Source organism: Lolium rigidum, chromosome 7, assembly GCF_022539505.1.
Source record: "Lolium rigidum isolate FL_2022 chromosome 7, APGP_CSIRO_Lrig_0.1, whole genome shotgun sequence".
Taxonomy (NCBI): domain Eukaryota; kingdom Viridiplantae; phylum Streptophyta; class Magnoliopsida; order Poales; family Poaceae; genus Lolium; species Lolium rigidum.
Window position 1 is genome coordinate 236,116,497 of NC_061514.1, and position 19,820 is coordinate 236,136,316.

The following is a 19,820-nucleotide window of genomic DNA, read 5'->3' on the forward strand; positions in this document are numbered from 1 at the left end:
GCGCTCGGGTTTACCCGATCCCGACGTGCACCCGCACGAATGGATCATGCTACACCACGCCCTTCCACGCGCCGCTGAGTTCACCTTCCTCCATCTCGGCACATCCCGCTACGTCACCATAGATCTATCTGCAGCTTCGTGCAAGGTTCAAATTCCCCGGCTTTTCCCGTGGCGTCACCATAGATCTTATTTTCAATCTTAGTGCTGAATGTTATCTTTTCAATATATTTTAGATTCTACTTCCTCGGCTTTTCCCGTGGCGTTATCGTGCTTGCCCAGAAGAACCCACCGCACAAGATACGGCTGCTGAACCCACTCACAAAGAAATCGAACACGATGTTTGAGGCGCAGATGCCATCTCGTTTTTCCGAAATCGTCGCTGTTATCAAATCCCCGACTATGGTCTTCGTTGCCACACATTACCCGCCGGAAATTGGTTGGGTCGATGAGAGCACTCCAACTAAGGATATAAATGAAGATGGGGATTGGGGAGAAGGAAGATTTTCGATCAAGAACCATGGTTTCCGTTGCATTACCCCGTTCAATGGTGAACCGTATGCGTAGCTGCGGACAATTTTGAGATCGGAAGAATAGTGTGCACCAATATACAGCTGCAGCAGCGCGCGAGCACCGTCAAGATGGAGACACTAATTTCATTTCCGGAACTTGGACGTCGAAGTTCTACCTTGTGGAGTCGGATGGTGATCTCGCTGCTTGTGTTGTTGGTCGGCGCGGCTTTGGCGGGCAAACCATTGGTGTACCGTGTGGACACTCGCAGCCGCTCTCTCCATCCGGTCACTAACATTGGCGTAATGCCTTCTTCGTGAATTATATCCGGTGTATCTCCGTCGACACCGCAGTGTACCCGACACTTCAACTCCGGCAGCATCTACTACACGGATTTGGGTTATATCGGAGCGTACTCTCATGATACAAATGCCTGGGATGAGTGGTCACTACGTGTGGATAGAATAGGATTCTACGGTTTGAGAAATGAACACAGGCCATACCGTTTGGAGGATGTATTGGCCTCACACCGCAGACGGAAGGAGTTCAATGAATATTTCCTTGGGGAATTGCACGAATGGAGCGACGGAGAAATATATGAGGAGGAATGAAGAACAAATTCATTCATCCTAATCTTCTTGTTGTCCATACATTGCGTGCGTGATCTTGTATATTTTTGCAGCTTAGTTTGTCGTGAACATTAACAATGTTATTGGCTGCTTTTGGCTGCCGTATGCAGTTTACCTATGTATTATACTTAGTTTTCTCGATTATGCTGCTGTGAATTTATCATATAATAGCTTCTAGATTTGCTACTAGATTTGCTGCCATATTGGGCAAAAAACGAGGGCCAAAAGGCATAAATAACCCCGTAGATTTGCTACTAGATTTGCTGCCATATTGAAGAAAGACAGAAATAGAAGCTTCTCTAGATTTGATACTAATTTGGTGAAAAAGACAGAGAGAGAAAGAGGGGAAAAGGTGCTCTTAAAAATGCCAATTTGGGCCGAGAGAGACAAAACCCAGCTCCTCGCTCACGTGCAACCAAACGCTTCTCGTCCCGTCCCACGCGGTCCCTTTCTACCAGCCCCACGCGACGCGGCCCCACACGACGCGGCCCCACGGACGACGCGGCGCAACACGTCGGCACGAACGTCCAAATAAACGGATTCCTTCCGTCCGAGCTCCTTCGCGGGTCTTCGTACAAAGGCTAGGGTAAAACTGAGGAAAAACTAAGGGGCTGGGGAAAACTGAGCACAACTAAGGAACCGAGGGCACGAAAATAGAAATCCCTAAAAACTATTGTGGTATTGAATATGTACTTATGCACTTTATCTCTTATTAAGTTGCTTGTTGTGCGATAACCATGTTTCTGGGGACGCCATCAACTATTCTTTGTTGAATATCATGTGAGTTGCTATGCATGTCCGTCTTGTCTCGAAGTAAGAGAGATCTACCACCTTAATGGTTGGAGCATGCATATTGTTAGAGAAGAACATTGGGCCGCTAACTAAATCCATGAATCATGGTGGAAGTTTCAGTTTTGGACATATATCCTCAATCTCATATGAGAATAATAATTGTTGCCACATGCTTATGCATTAAAGAGGAGTCCATTATCTCGTTGTCCATGTTGTCCCGGTATGGATGTCTAAGTTGAGAATAATCAAAAGCGAGAAATCCAAAATGCGAGCTTTCTCCTTAGACCTTTGTACAGAGCGGCATGGAGGTACCCCATTGTGACACTTGGTTAAAACATGTGCATTGCAAAGATCCGGTAGTCCAAGCTAATTAGGACAAGGTGCGGGCACTATTAGTATACTATGCATGAGACTTGCAACTTGTAAGATATAATTTACATAACTCATATGCTTTATTACTACCGTTGACAAAATTGTTTCATGTTTTCAAAATAAAAGCTCTAGCACAAATATAGCAATCGATGCTTTCCTCTTTGAAGGACCATTCTCTTTACTTTTATGTTGAGTCAGCTCACCTATCTCTCTCCACCTCAAGAAGCAAACACTTGTGTGAACTGTGCATTGATTCCTACATACTTGCATATTGCACTTGTTATATTACTCTATGTTGACAATTATCCATGAGATATACATGTTACAAGTTGAAAGCAACCGCTGAAACTTAATCTTCCTTTGTGTTGCTTCAATGCCTTTACTTTGATTTATTGCTTTATGAGTTAACTCTTATGCAAGACTTATTGATGCTTGTCTTGAAGTACTATTCATGAAAAGTCTTTGCTTTATGATTCACTTGTTTACTCATGTCATTACCATTGGTTTGATCGCTGCATTCATTACATATGTTTACAAATAGTATGATCAAGGTTATGATGGCATGTCACTTCGGAAATTATCTTTGTTATCGTTTTACCTCGCTCGGGACGAGCGTAACTAAGCTTGGGGATGCTGATACGTCTACGATGTATCGATAATTTCTTATGATCCATGCCATATTATTGATGATACCTACATGTTTTATGCACACTTTATGTCATATTCGTGCATTTTCTGGAACTAACCTATTAACGAGATGCCGAAGAGCCAGCTTGTCGTTTTCTGCTGTTTTTGGTTTCGTAAATCCTAGTAACGAAATATTCTCGGAATTGGACGAAATCAAGACCCAGTGGGCCTATTTTGCCACGAACCTTCCGGAAGACCGAAAGGGATACGAAGTGGGGCGACGAGGCGCCGCCACCATAGGGCCGCGCGGCCGCAGGGGGCCCGCGCCGCCCTATAGTGTGGGCCCCTCGTCGGCCCTCCGACTCCGCCCTTCCGCCTACTTAAAGCCTCCGTCGCGAAACCCCCGATGCGGAAAAACCACGATACGGAAAACCTTCCGGAGACGCCGTCGCCGCCAATCCCATCTCGGGGATTCTCGGAGATCTCCTCCGGCACCCTGCCGGAGAGGGATTCATCTCCCGGAGGACTCTACACCGCCATGGTCGCCTCCGAAGTGATGAGTGAGTAGTTCACCCCTGGACTATGGGTCCATAGCAGTAGCTAGATGGTTGTCTTCTCCTCATTGTGCTTCATTGTTGGATCTTGTGAGTTGCCTAACATGATCAAGATCATCTATCTGTAATGCTATATGTTGTGTTTGTCGGGATCCGATGGATAGAGAATACCATGTTATGTTAATTATCAAGTTATTACATATGTGTTGTTTATGATCTTCCATGCTCTCCGTTATTAGTAGAGGCTCTGGCCAAGTTGATGCTAGTAACTCCAAGAGGGAGTATTTATGCTCGATAGTGGGTTCATGCCTGCATTGACACCTGGGGGAGTGATAGAAACCCCTAAGGTTGTGTTGTGCTGTTGCCACTAGGGATAAAACATTGATGCTATGTCCGAGGATGTAGTTGTTGATTACAATACGCACCATACTTAATGCAATTGTCTGTTGCTTTGCAACTTAATACTGGAGGGGGTCGGATGATAACCTCGAAGGTGGACTTTTTAGGCATAGATGCAGCTTGGATGGCGGTCTATGTACTTTGTCGTAATGCCCAATTCAATCTCCCTGTACTTATCATGACATGTATGTGCATTGTTATGCCCTCTCTATTTCTCAATTGCCCGACCGTAACTTGTTCACCCAACATGCTTTTATCTTATGGGAGAGACACCTCTAGTGAACTCGTGGACCCCGGTCCATTCTTTAATACCGAAATACAAATCTGCTCGCAATACTTGTTTTACTCGTTTTCTCTGCAAACAATCATCTTCCACACAATACGGTTAATCCTTTGTTACAGCAAGCCGGTGAGATTGACAACCTCACTCGTTTCGTTGGGGCAAAGTACTTTGGTTGTGTTGTGCAGGTTCCACGTTGGCGCCGGAATCTCCGGTGTTGCGCCGCACTACATCCCGCCGCCATCAACCTTCAACGTGCTTCTTGGCTCCTCCTGGTTCGATAAACCTTGGTTTCTTTCTGAGGGAAAACTTGCTGCTGTGAGCATCATACCTTCCTCTTGGGGTTCCCAACGAACGTGTGAAATACACGCCATCATGTGGCACTTTTTAGAGTGATTCACATACAAGGTTCTTATTCAGGTGTGATTACTTGGTATTATAAACAGGTAGATAATAAGGCATAGTAATTAATTGAGCACACAAAGAATGATAATTGGCATAATGTTAACAAGTAAAGAACAGTCGTTAGTTTTAACACTATATGGCATGGTTAATGATTAGTTATCATATACTTCAAAAGAATAATTTTTGAAGAACATGTTCTTTAATAAAGAACAAGTATGATAATTAGGTTGATGGGGTTCTATGGTTGACTATGGTTTCATTTAGTTTCTGGAGTAAGTATTTGATGGATCACAACCTAGTTGGATTCATCAGCTACTAGGCTTGTATTGTTGAATTAAGCTTAAACATCTTAATTACCAATAGTTGCTATCAAGGTGGCATACCTTGTTGGTGATAGTTGGCTAGGGTTTATAGGTCCTTATAAGCAGGGTTGATGATGATTCTTTATTTTCTTCAAAAGAATAACTTTTGAAGAACATACTTCTTAAATAATAAGAAGTATCTCAATTGGAGTTGAGGTTGACTAGGGTTTGCTATTGGATCCACTAATTAAAGAATGGTTGGTTCTTAAATGGGATGGTTCCTAAGTGTCTCAAACTAGTAGAGTTTAGTGGAGTAGGGTATGTAATGGTAAATAATTGGTATTGTTGCTACTAAGGTTCATCACAAGGGTGTGATGTTAACTCAGGATGAGTAAGGATAAGATTCTTGGTAATAAGGCTAAGGTTGATCCTATTTGATTATCTAGGTAAGTTAGGTGTGCATACATGGAATACTGAATTATGGATAATAGGGCTCCTATATTATATGTTGACATGGTAAGTATTTAATTGCTAATTATAGTTTTATGGATCAAAAGAAAGTAGGATGATCACAAGGTATACCCTAGGGTTTAGGTTTAGGACAATTTAGGGTTCATATGGATTAATAGAGCTAGTGTTTCTAATTGAATTGGGATTTTAGGGTTCCACATGAAATTATGAGGTTATCACTTTGTTTCAAATGGGACTAGGGTTTCCTAATTACCCTATAATTCTAGGATTAATAACTTCATTATCAAGTTGAAGTTATTAATGAGTTTGAAATAAAAATAATATTAGATTTGACATTTTATTATTTTTAATGAATTTAATAATTAAGGTAATTATTAATCAGGGTTTAAATTCCAATAATAAGGATTTAACAAATTAACAAATAAAGAAAATTAGTTTTAATGTTTTCTTTATTTATTTACTGGTTTTTGTTTAATTTGGAAAGTTTTTCCTAATTATTGAATTTTAATTGAATTTAGAATTAATAATTAGGGCTTAAATAACAAGTATAAAATAATTGAATTTTTATTAAAAATAAAAATTTCATTTTATATTTTTATTGGATAGAGTTTTCTTTTCTAAGAATTTTAATATCTTATTTACATTTTTCTGACTTAAATTGAATTTTCTAGATTTATTTGAAGTTGCAGCAATAATTGGATTTGAATTTAAAACGGAAATTAACTAAAGCTACCCGGGATTCTACCCAAACAGCCACTGGCTGGTGGGTCCAGGGCCAGGTCACGTGCCACGTGGGGACGACCAAGTCAAAATCGATGATGTGGCCTGGGGAGCTCCTGGCCGGCGGGTTGCCGGCGACGGCACCGGAGCTAGGATGTTCCCCAGGACGATTGACGACGCCCAATCGAACCACGGCACGGTGAGGAACCTAACGGTGGCAGCGCCGCTAGCTATTGTTCATCGGAGCTAGGCCGGCGGTGAGGTGTTGCGACGGCGGAGACGGGCACATGGTGCTAGCAAGCTACGGCCGACGATAGGATGAAATAGGAAGCTCTGAAGATCCGCTAGCTCACCGTGATTCAGATGAGCTTGATGGTGAGGTCGGGGAAGGTCCAGGTGGCGGGAATTGGGCCATCACCGGCGTCGGAGACGATGAGCTCGACAGGGTGCTGCGGACGGCTCCAGCTCGATTCCCTGCTCCAGCTGAGCAAGTCGAGGGTGTAGATGACGATGGCATTCACGCCGAGTCGCCGGGAAGCTCCAAACGGTGGCGAGAAGAAATGGACGGCGAGCTAGGGTTTGCTAATTTGGGGAAAAAAGGAAGAACACGAGCGATGGAGGCTTCGGCCGTGTATTTATAGGGTCCAGGGCGGTCGTCGACGGTTGTGCGGTCCACAACGGCGGCCGGGACGTGGCTCAATTCGTCGCCGTGTCGACCTCCCGCGCGTCCAGCGACGGAGACGAAGACGACGACGTCTTCTCTTCTATATCCACACGAAGGGGTTCGTGGGCTGGTGTTGGGCTGCTGCTTGGGCCGCGTGGGTGGACTCCTGCTGGGCCAGTTGTTGGGCTGCTGCGCTCTGGTGAGGTCCAGGTAAGCCCTTTCTTCTTTTTCTCTTTTATTATTTTCTCGGTTTGTATTTCTATTTTGAATTCAGATTTGAATTCATATTTTAACTCTTTTCTGTTTTGCAGGCATTCGACAATTTGTATTAGGATTTGATAACAATGGTCAGTGCATTATTTTATTGTTCAAGACAAATGTGTAATGCATGATTATGTTGGTATCCTTGTGGTTTCTTTTTAAATTTTTAATTTAGCCATGAATTTATGTGGTCTTTGAAATTCCTTTTCCTCCTTGCAATACAACTTTCTTTTGAATTATTTAAAGTGTATAATTGGTGCTCAAAGCATTTTAAAGTTTATTATGAGGTTTTGGTTTCTTAATTGAGAGTTTGTTTCACTTACATATTATTTTATGGGATCACCTATTTATTAGAGTTTTTAAATTCTCTTATAACCCCCTTTTATTAAGGTTGATGCTATTATTATATTTAGAAGTATCAAAGTAGGTATTGGTTCCATCATGGCTGATCTTGGTTACAAAGATAAGTGGTTGATCTCTACACTTATGGTTTTAATTATAGTATTGAGCACTAGGTTAATCTTAGGTTCAATAGTTGAAGCATAAGATTTAGTTTGTGAGCAATTCTAGAGTTCTAATGATGTTCACCTAATGGCAATTGGTTTGAATTTCAATTATGACCTAGGTTTATATGATGATCACTATAGTGATGCATGAACTAGGGTTGAGATTTAATTCTAGGTTATAGAGATGGGATGACACCACATTGCATGAGCTAGGGTTTAATCTCCCTAACCATGGTAATATGGTCACTTACTTCAAATCTTATGTGCTTCTCTAATTACTAAGGATTTGAAGATTGGTTTTATCTTCTACCAACTAACCTCTATTATTTTCCTCAATTAATCATTACGAGTAACTAAAGTAGTTATGTTTCTTTTTATAGTTAACTTTGGTCATATGGATGGATGGTTTCTCACCATATTAAATATGGAGTTTTACTCTAAGGTTTTCTTATGGTTCTGAAATGGTAGATAAATGGAATGTAGATGTGGTAGAATTGTACTTATGATCACCAAGTGATTCACAAGTTAAAGTTGGGATATAAGCTTAGGGTTGCTTATTAATTACCTCTCTATAATTTCATGTGGTGAATGATATCTACTTATCCTATTAGGTTTTAACTTACCCTCTCATACATCAAGAGCATGATCATGCATTAAGCATGATCAACTTGTTCTTAATATTTCTACCTCAAGTTCCTAGGGTTTATGATCATCACTCAATTTATAATAATCAAGGTTTGGCTTCCTAAGGTATTTCTAATGTAATGGTTTTCACTTCCATGATCAAGTGTTGTCTTGATCAACTAAGCATAATATCCCTCTTATATTTTCTTAGATGGTCATGGCTATGGTTGTCTCAATAGATTATATCCCAGGAGAATGCCTGAGATATTCTGTTAGGGTTCTACTTAAACAATGTTGATATTATCTTCTGGATATATGGATAGTTTTCCCCCTCACATTCAAGTGTTGGCTTAACTTTCTTGAGTGTAACACCTTAGCTTGAGATCCCTCATAAACGAATAGTTATTCTAGGGTTTCTCTCAAAGATAATGATTTGAATTCATGGATTTATATCCAAGGTTTAACTCAAAGTTTGTTATTACTTCTCTAGTAAATAATGTAGGACTCTCATCCCTCTAGGTTTGATGTAATATTAATTTAGAATAGAGAAGGATTATATTCCTTAGTTGGATCTCCTGGTCTTGTCTCCAAGGTTGAAATAGAATGAATACCATGAGGTTCATGTTAGGAATTAGGATCAAGGATTAGTTTAAGACATGGAAAAGATAAGTGAAGAATGGTTTCTCCATTTTATTGTTACTTGGTTTGCAGTTGAATTGGTGTTCATATGCTATGGCAAGGATTACCTTATTATGATCTGTTATAAGATCAAGCAATTGATCATTGATTAAAGTGTTGTTGTGTTGATTATTAGTTCCATTTGATCTAACCCCTTAGATCAAATCATTTCTGCCCAAAACAAGGTTTTAGCAAAGTCACATTGAGGTTTATAGCGCTTGACTTGATGAGCTACTTCAGTTCCACCAAGGTCAAGTGAAACTTCGATATCGTGGATCTGTTTTACTTTAAAGCGCGAAAATTCCCCAGATTTTCTATGCATGAATGCAATGCACACATCTGTTTCCTATATTATTTTTTAACCCCATTACCTGGGATATTACAGGGCTCTACCTCCATCTCCGGCCTTCTCCTTCTCCTCCTCTTCCACCACCTCCACCTCCGGCCATCTTCTCCTCCTCCTCCTCCTCCTCCTCTCCTAAACCACAACCACCACCTCCGGCCTCATGCTCCTCCTCCTAAACCACCACCACCTCCGGCCTCATTCTCCTCCGGCGCGGCAACAACGACAAGGCGACGCACGGCCACTATTTTCGAGGACCCGAGCTAGATGAACCCGAGCTAGATCTAGATCTAGATCTAGATCTGGATTGGGCTTTTTTTTTTAATTTCGAAAAAACGTACCGCCGGCGCACCAGGCCTGGTTCGCCGGGGATAATTCATGTTGCTGCTGGCGCACCAGCTGGTGCGCCGGCGGTAACTTGTTACCACCGGCCTGTTCGCACCGGCGGGCTCTGGTGCGCCGGCAATAGCCGTTTTTGGTGCGTCGGCAATAAGGCTTTTCCTTGTAGTGGTACTAGGGTTTATCTTATGGTTCTACTAGGGTTGATGGTTGAGGTTGATCCTAATGGTATGGTATATAGGGTTGATGATCAATGGTGCTAACATGTGGTAACAAGCTAGGGTTTATACCTAGGTGACACTAGTGGATCATATAGGTTTAATTAGGAATAAAGACATGAAATGCTAATCTCACGTGACTTGGTTTTATGCTAGTGGATCATAAGCATGCCTTCAATTGTTTCTTATTAGGGTTCTATATATCAAGTAAATCTCACATGATCCCATGTGACACATAACTAGGGTTTTAGAGTTGTTTATAAGGTGGAATGATCACATGGGTTAAATCTTTAGGTTTTTAGAATTGAAACAATTTGAGATGATCACATGAAATAATGGAATCAAGGTCTTACTCAAGTTGAAACTAAGGTTTCTAAATTATGGTACAACTCCTAAAATGATGATTGGCAACATAGGTGTGGTAACTAATTACTTTTAAACAAAATTAATAATGGTTTTAGCATTTTATCAACTTTCACAAGAATTAATAATTAGGGCAATTCCTGTTTAGGTTTAATTAAGTACTAGGGTTTAACAATTGTTATTAGGTTCTAGAATAATTAACTTGTTAACTAAAGATGTTTAAGTAAACAAGTTTTAAATTATCAAAATAATATTAGCTTATAGTATTTTCTTACTTTTCAATTATTTAAAGGAAATAGAAAGTAGTAATTTGCAAATTAGGGTTTATGAATTATCCCTAATATCTTAAATTAATGAAAAGATGATTAAGAAAATTAATCTTAACATTTTATTTAGTTACTTGAATAATTAAAATTTAATTTTGAAACTTCACTAATTATTGAATTCAAATTGTATTTTAAATAATTGAAATGGCATAATTAATAAGGTTAAAATAAGTGAATTTTTATTTTGACACACATTTTTATTTTATATTTTATTTGAATAGAGTTTATTTTTGTGAACATTTTGATATATTATTCATATTTTTCCGAGTTGAAATGAATTTTATACAATTTTGCAAAGTTTCAACTATTTACTGGAATTTGAAATTAAACCTAAATACTAAACGTACCGGTTCACTTATACCCGCAGAGACTGACATGTGGGGTCGTTGACTGGGTCAGCTGCCATGATGGCAACGACCAGTCAACACGACCAGTGGCCCCCCACACGCCACGTCGACTTCGCCGGAGACGCGCCGGTGAGCGACGACGACGTCGTTCTGGCCATCCCGCGTGTACGCGGAGTATACCAAATGAATCGTCACGACATACTGAGCATGCTAGGGGTGGCTCCGCCACCTATTGGTCACCGGAGATAGCTCCGACGACCACTACTGCGGCGGCGCACTCCGGTGATGAATCAATCGAGCGATAGAGGATGCTTCAGGAAGAAATAAAAGATGCTGGAGATGCGCACGATCGACCTGAGGCTGATGAACCACTTGCCGATGCTCGGGATGGTCGGAGACAATGGCAATCAAGTGTTTTCCGGCGAACCCGAGGGAAAGGGAACGCCAAAATTCTCCCTCCTCCTTGCTCCGCTTGATGTTGTACTCCTCCGGGATGCTCCTGGTGATGATGCGCGTCGCCACGACTGCTTGGTTGGCCCGGGGGTGGCTTGTACCGTCGAGTTCTTCCTCGTCGCCGGCGACAGTGCGTGGAAGAACACGAGAGATAGAGGATGTCTGAGAAGCAATGGATGGGCGGCGAGGTACTAGGGTTTCCTGGAGAAGCTCGTGGTGCTCTTATAGCTCCAGAGGAGGTAGGAATGGTCATCTCATCGTCGATGACGACCGAGATGGGGCGGCGAGGTTAACACTGCAACTGGGCACGAATCACTGCGCGATGACTGTCGATGGACGCGGAGAAGATTGGGAGGGGTTTTGGATTCGCCTGCAACGTCCGAGGTCATCCCTATCCTCGTCGAGGAGGTGGCAGAGCTCTTCTCTGCGCTGTCAACGCCGGGAAGGAAGACGACGACCTCCCCTTGTCTCCTGCCAGCGACGAACCGGTAAGTGGCCAGGTGGGTTAGCACTGGGCTGCGTTCTTGGGCCAAGGCTGGGCTCTGTTTCTGGGCTGCGGTGCTGGGCTACCAGGTATGCTCCTCTCTCTCTCTCTCTCTCTCTCTCTCTCTCTCTCTCTCTTTTCTATTTGTTCTTTTTATTTTCTGTTTTTATTTACTGATTTGAATTTGCTATTTGAATTTCAAACTGATTTCTATCTTATTTTTCAGGTTCTAAATTATTTGAATATCAATACAATTTGACAATAATGCTCACTGCATAGTTTTGTTGTTTCAACAACATTTAATAATTGATTAAATTTGTGTTCTTGTGAGGCACAATTCAAAATTCAAAATAGATATGAATTTAGGGTTCATCTCAATTACTTTTATAACTTAATAACCAAATCTGTTTTAATAGTTTGAATTATATAACAAGTGCATAATGAACTCATGATTAGGTTTTGATAGTACTTATCATTTGGATTGTTCACACATATTTTCATTATGGCTAAAGTTTCATATAATTGGTAATAGGGTTGGAATTGTGTTATGATTGTATGTGAAGAATTATTTCTATGGGTTTAAGAAGATGATTGAATAAACTCTATAATTACTAATCTTGCTTAGCAACTTCTAAATTGGATTACTTAGGATAATTCCCAATCTCACCATTGGTCAATTCACTTGCTAAGGTGATGGTCCAAACTATTACATACTATTCCATTTGGCCAACTAAGCAATTTACTTGGAATACCAAATAGAATTGGATATTTGTTTCCCTCTACTCACCATATGGCATTTAGTCCTAAGTATATATGGCTTTGTTTATACTTGTGATCAATGATTCACAAGTTAGGACATAATATTTTATGTGGGGTGAATCCTATGTGGAAGGGTTTAAGGTTTTGCATATGCTTCACTAATTGAAGTAGGAAATAGGCATGAGGCATGGCAGGGTTCTATTTGTAATCTAAATTTATACTTGTATTGAAACTCAAATTGGGTTTAGGGTTTTAGTAGTGATCACCCAAGTGATACACAACTAGGATTAGGTATGAGCATAAGCTTGGTTATGTTTAATTGGCTAGGGTTATCCTCCTCACTTAGGTAGAATTATTGTATCAAGGCAATGCTAGGTTTGTGTCAAGTGTTTGGATAGGCAAGGTTTAAATACCATATCAATACTACACAAGGCATGAGTATTGGTCTGGATTAACTACTATTGATTTACTTATTATTTCATGAGAAGAATGAGATATATGGATCACATATATAGGTTTAACTTATCATCTCAATTTATAAAGCACGATCATGCATTAGACATGATCCACTTATTCCTCACTAGTCTCTCTTCTTTAATACTACTCTCAACACACTCACTTAGATTCTTAGGATGATCATCACCCAATTTGTAATGATCAAAGTATTGGCCTCATAACAATTCATTGGTGAATTATGGTTCTCTCTCCAAGATCAAGTATAAGTCCATATACTTGAGTATACCTCTTTAGGTTGAGCTCTACTTGAATAGGTAGGGTTCCTTTAGAGTTTATGATCATTACCAAGTTGTAATGATCACAACAATTGCCTCTCTTGAATCTCTAGTCAAATAGGTACTTACTTACCATCAAGTATGAGCTAGGTCAAGTAGGGTTTAATACTTGACTTATATTTCTTGTATCATTGGTTAGTATCAACAAGTACCTCACTTGGATAAGGTTTAAATATTAAGCTAGTTTCTATTGAATGCATAATCTAAGCATATGAATGGTACTCTCCTTTCTCTGAAGTTTAATGGAAATGAGTTTGGAAACAAGGTTGGAATGGTCAAAGTTAATGAAGAATAAATATGACTGTTCTTGACTTGGTTCAAGTATTGTAGTTGAAAAGATATACCATGTGACTCATGGTAGGAACATTTATTTAGTAGAATACATGGATAAGATAAGTAAAGATTAGTGTCTTAATTAATTGAGTTCTTTGTGTTATAGTTGAATAATTATTCATGAGTTGTTGTAACGAATGGCATGTTGAGATCCTTTATAAGATCTTGTAGTTGATCCTTACTTAAGGTGTTGTTTGTTGTAAATCTACTTCTATTTGATCTAGCCCTTAGATCAAATCATCTCTACCCAAAGCAAGGTTTTAGCAAAGGTCACAGTGAAGTTTATAGCACTTGACTTGATGATCTACTTCAATTCCAGCAAGTCAAGTGAAACTTCGATTCATCGTGGTAAGTTTTATTTGAAAGCGCGAAAATTCCCCGGATTTTCTATGCATGAATGCAATGCACACTTTGGTGTTCTCTCATTTTATTGCCTCTAAACCTGGGATATTACAGCCTCTCCCCCTTAAACTGAACTTCGTCCCGAAGTTTGATCGCTCTCATGTTCCGGAATGTGGAACAAACTTGAACAGATCACAATCCTTTCAAACTCCCAAGTGATCTCATTGGATATAATTGAATATATCCCTTGTCCAGATCCTTCATGTAGTCTTCTGATGTCTGGCACTGATACTTCCTTTAATTCTAGGATTTCTTCCAATACTCTAAGCTTATAGGCTTACTCTCCAAAGATTCTTGGATTAGGACAGCTTCTTATGCTGATGGACTTTACTAATGGTTGTGGTGATAGCTTCCTATCGGGTACTCAAAGCTTGGTTCCACCAGCTGCGGTAATCCAGCTGCGGTGCCCAAACCTTAAGTCTAAAGGATTGGTTTAAAGTAAGGTATTGTTTTCCCTTACTACCATAATGAAAGTAATGGTACTTCGTAAGGTATTTACAATAGGCATGGTCCTGGGGGTTTATTCCTACGAATGGATTAGACTCATTTAGTCCATCCAATCATGGCTTCTAGTTTCTGCTAGTTATCCTCCTTTTGGTTTCTTTAGGTTCCATGAAAGGAATCTTTCTAATAGGCTTATGTTTTGGTATGGTCAAACTCCTTCGGTCTTAAGCCTTCTTAAGCTTTGATTGTCCTCCGACATCTTCTTCATTCAACTTCATTAGCTTAGACTTACTTGAGCTCTTTTACTTCTGAGTAATTAGTAATTACCCACTGAAGTGAGGGTCTAACCTTTACTTCTTCAAGATATGAACCTCGACTTCTGGTCTGACATCCTCCTGAGAGTACTATTATATGGATACTTTCCAACAATCTTATGAAAATAAAATTGGACTTTCTCTCAGTTCAGACCTTTTTCTTCGTCTTTCATACTCCAAATCATATCACATACTTGTCCTTCAGCCTTCCTCTCCCCCTTGGAGTTTACTAATGATCTTCAAACTTCCTTTCTTCTAATCATTAAACTCCAAGGTTAGAAGATTAGTCTTGGTCTAGCTTATAGTTTGTACTTTTCTAGAGTCTCGCGAAGAAAACTTTGTGGTGTATCCACACAATTGTGGATATCCATTATGAATCCTCCAACTAAAAATTTATCAGCTACGGGATACCAGCTGCGGAATACTAGCTGCGGAATCCCTCTTTCTTTTAGGGTAAAGAAATGTTCAGGCTGTGGGCTATCTGGTACCAGCTGCAGACTACCTAGTACCAGATGTGGCTTATTGGATACCAGCTGTGGCTATGTTATGGTTTTAGTCAATATCTACCTACCAGCTGTGGCTACTTACATAATTTTAGTTAAGATATACCTCACTTTACATTCTTTCTCTTCATGATTATCCTATATCAGCTGCGGTCTTATTATACCAGCTGCGACTTCACTTGTCTATTTTCCTTCTTCTAGGGTTTGTTTTGCAAGATAACCACTTGTTGACACTATGAAAATAGTATTGTAAGTGACTTCACTTGCATTCCCTTCTTCCATAATGAATACGGCTCCACTTCTACTACTCCATATTCACAATTTTTCTCACTTTCATGATACTTCCATGTTGAAGTACTCCTGAATTGGGGATGAAAGTGAGTTTTGATTTGTCCTTCCTTCAGAGTATTGTGGTTGCTTCCCACAATTTGACTTCTTTGTTTCAGTGAACCTTCATCTTATCTTCAAAATCTTCAGAATTCGTCACTTCCTCACGCGAATACCTTTACCCTCTAGACCTATAACATCAAGTAAGAGCTTGATATTGCAACATGCATTTGCATATCAAAGTCAAACATCATGTATGGATCTAGTCAATCAATGAAAATCCAATAAAATCCAAGAAGATTCAGCTTTGTGCTTATAATACACATCCTTATATGCCTGAATATAATAGTTGGGTAAGACATCCCTAAACATCAGGCTCAGATGGGTATTATATAACACCACACAAGATAGGTTTAGGTTGTGATACTTAGCACGAATACGTGAATTTCTACTATTGGTCTCAACATTTATCTTAATTGCACATTTGCAATGAGACAAACTTGAAACACAATTGCCTGGGATAGTTGAAGTTAACCTAGTTTTCTTTGGAAGTACTAACAAAATAGTATACCATATATATGTGCTATTGAGGACTACTTCCTATAATACAATTAGTTCTAACATGTCTACTCTAAACACATGATTGTTTAGAATATACCACCTATAATTCTATGATTTCTCTATATGATATGCTCTAATTAAGCCTTCTTTAAATTAAGGACTATGGTTCTAACATACTTGGTACAGTTATTAGGATTTTAAGGCCTAAGCTTTCGAACTATTCCTTAAATCCTACTCCTCATCATACCTCTGTTAACTCACTTATGATGTTCTACTCCCTCACATCATGATTCTCAAGTGAATCATATATGATTACCAACTTTACCATGAAAAGTAGACTTGAATACTCCTATCACTCTTCCTTACCTCCTATGATTGACTCATCATAGGTATATACTACCTTATATAACTTATCTCCCTTACTTAACATCAGTCATTTGACATTTTAAATGACTCTTACTTAACTATAACATAACTTGGTATACATCTTCCAATAGGATATCTTCCTTATGGTTGTATCCTCTCTTTGGACTACCATGTGTTGTATACCAACTGTGGTCTACTACCACCCATTATCTTAAGCTCCAATGGTGTTCTATTTGTTTGGAATGAAGCAAGATCACTAACTAATTTTACTTAAGAAAGATAGATAAGAAGAATTGACTCAAGTGTGTCGGGATTATTCTCAAGTGAATACCCATCTCAAGTCGGAAGAATAGTTGGTTTGGCTAAGACAACTTCCTATAGACACTACCAAACCTATAGGTCTCCTTTAAAGGGTTTTAATCCTAGGGTCAAAGCATTTGCTCCGATACCAGCTTGTGATGACCCAGACGTACCACCGCATGGTGTAGTACACAAGTCGTTGACATAACACAAGTGAAACACTCGTTCCACTCATATTACATCTCTCAGAGTGGTACAACAGAAACATATGCGAGTCCAAGGTATGTCTATAGAAGTACACACGAGCTGTTTACATAAGATCAACACAACCTCCTACTTTACAGTGAGATAAAACTTCAAATAAAGCTCCAGAAGAACGACTTGTAGTCTATCTTATTGCTAACTCAAGTTCAAGAGCTACTTGGCTTGCTATAGAAATCTAGCTACTTAGGTGCTAGGATTAGGGAAAGATTCCCTTCTATTACTAGTCTAAGTTTCCACTCTAGCTGATGCAGAAGTTGACTCCATTGACTTCTTTGATTGGATTCTTCATCTTGTTACGATTGACTCCTTTGTCTTCGAGTTCCACGGTAGTTTCTCCTTCGGTGCCTTGATCTAAGAAGGGGGTTCAAATGGGAGGGAATGAGTACGAGCGTACTCAGCAAGTTCATATTAGGAAATAGGTGTATCATGCACTAGCTACAGCCATAGACCGGAAAGTCATAGGCCAATGCAAGTTTTCATAAATATTTCTTCAAAAGATTTATTTTATTCTGAAAACTATGCCCGTCAGTCTTCACAGGTTGACCAGAACTTCATGGAGTTCCTTTCTTGCCGCGTTCGCAGTTCCCTTCCCGGAACAAGGAGTGACAGTCACAATTCAATACACTCTGCAGAGGTGCGTTACTTTTCCCACAAGAGGTCCCACCCTTTTTGCCATCCGCAGGGACTTGCCCCCGTTCACACTTCCTTTGGTGTGAGGCCAGGTATGAAAATCCAAGCCCACACCGCCTTCCCCGCGACTGCAAACCCACCCTTTTGTCCGACCGTACACCCCCAGTAGACTTCTCCCGATAATACGACTTTACTCACGGTGTACTCCGGACAATCCATCATAGACCGTAGAGCTAACATCACTAATGGATGGGGATTTAAAAGGCTATCCCAACCTACGGCAGTGCCTCCAACACCCCGCAGCTCTACCAGTCCGTTGGCGTGCAGAAGGGAAAAGATACGGCTGGCTTCCCTAGAGCCATTATAGATCTCATGGTTAACGCGGTTTGTACGGCGCTAGAATCACTGGACGGCATTGGTGGTTAATCCTAGGTTAATATAACCCATGCAATGGAACCTCCACCATATCAACACATACCATGGTTCCATTGCCGACCACATAGTCATATTCATAATTGTAAAATAATACTGTGCTTTTCAATGCATGAGTGATAAGTATAGTACTTTGCATATAGTTTGATAAAAATAATCAAATGACATGAGCAAGCGATGAACTTGCCTTTCTTGACTGCAAGATTATGCAGGCAAAAGCTTCGATACGTGAGAACTCCAAATTCTGAAATACCATCATTGTCCGGTAAGGACAATGCTTAAAGAACTGGCAAAGATGCTATAATGCATAGTATGAGATGCAATCGTCCCGAGCGTGACCTAACCTCGATGATTTAGGATGGATGAGTTGTAAGGATTTCTTTAGGGTTTGTTGCACTTTTAGAATGGTTCTCAAACAAGGTTCTTATTAGGGTTTGGTTATATTAGCATCATAACCAAGTGATATAAGACATTATAACAATCATACACATAAAGAATAGTGGTGGAACAATATGTAAAGAACAGTTGTCAATTTTAAGTTCTACAGGACATGGTTGATGATTACTTATATTATACTTCAAAAGAATAACTTTTGAAGAACATGGTGATTAAGAAATAATGAGTATTTCAAAGAAGGATTAGGGCTTCTAAGGTTTGATTGACATTTGTACTTCAAAAGAATAACTTTTGAAGAACAGGTTAAATAAGAATATAAACTACTATAAATAGGAGCTATGGCTTTCTAGGGTTTAATATTGGATTCATTTAGTTCACTAATAGGAACTAGTTGGGTTCTTAAATAGAATTGGTCTATATGTAGCAAGTATTAGCACGTGTATTACTATGGTTGATTATGGTATCATATCAAAGAATGATGGTCAAGGTGTTGCTATGAGTTAGGGTTTACTATGGCTTCACATTTGCTTCACTAAGTACTAAATAATAGGTTCTATACTAGGTGGTTTATTATTTCTTTAATAGGGTTTAGTTGAATAGGAGCATGTGATGTGAATTGCCACACAAGGTTGGTACTAGGGTTTATCTTATGGTTCTACTAGGGTTGATGGTTGAGGTTGATCCTAATGGTATGGTATCTAGGGTTGATGATCAATGGTGCTAACATGTGGTAACAAGCTAGGGTTTATACCTAGGTGACACTAGTGGATCATATAGGTTTAATCAGGAATAAAGACATGAAATGCTAATCTCACGTGACTTGGTTTTATGCTTGTGGATCATAAGCATGCATTCAATTGTTTCTTATTAGGGTTCTATATATCAAGTAAATCTCACATGATCCCATGTGACACATAACTAGGGTTTTAGAGTTGTTTCTAAGGTGGAATGATCACATGGGTTAAATCTTTAGGGTTTTAGAATTGAAACAATTTGAGATGATCACATGAAATAATGGAATCAAGGTCTTACTCAAGTTGAAACTAAGGTTTCTAAATTATGGTACAACTCCTAAAATGATGATTGGCAACATAGGTGTGGTAACTAATTACTTTGAAACAAAATTAATAATGGTTTTAGCATTTTATCAACTTTCACAAGAATTAATAATTAGGGCAATTCCTGTTTAGGTTTAATTAAGTACTAGGGTTTAACAATTGTTATTAGGTTCTAGAATAATTAACTTGTTAACTAAAGATGTTTAAGTAAACAAGTTTTAAATTATGGAAATAATATTAGCTTATAGTATTTTCTTACTTTTCAATTATTTAAAG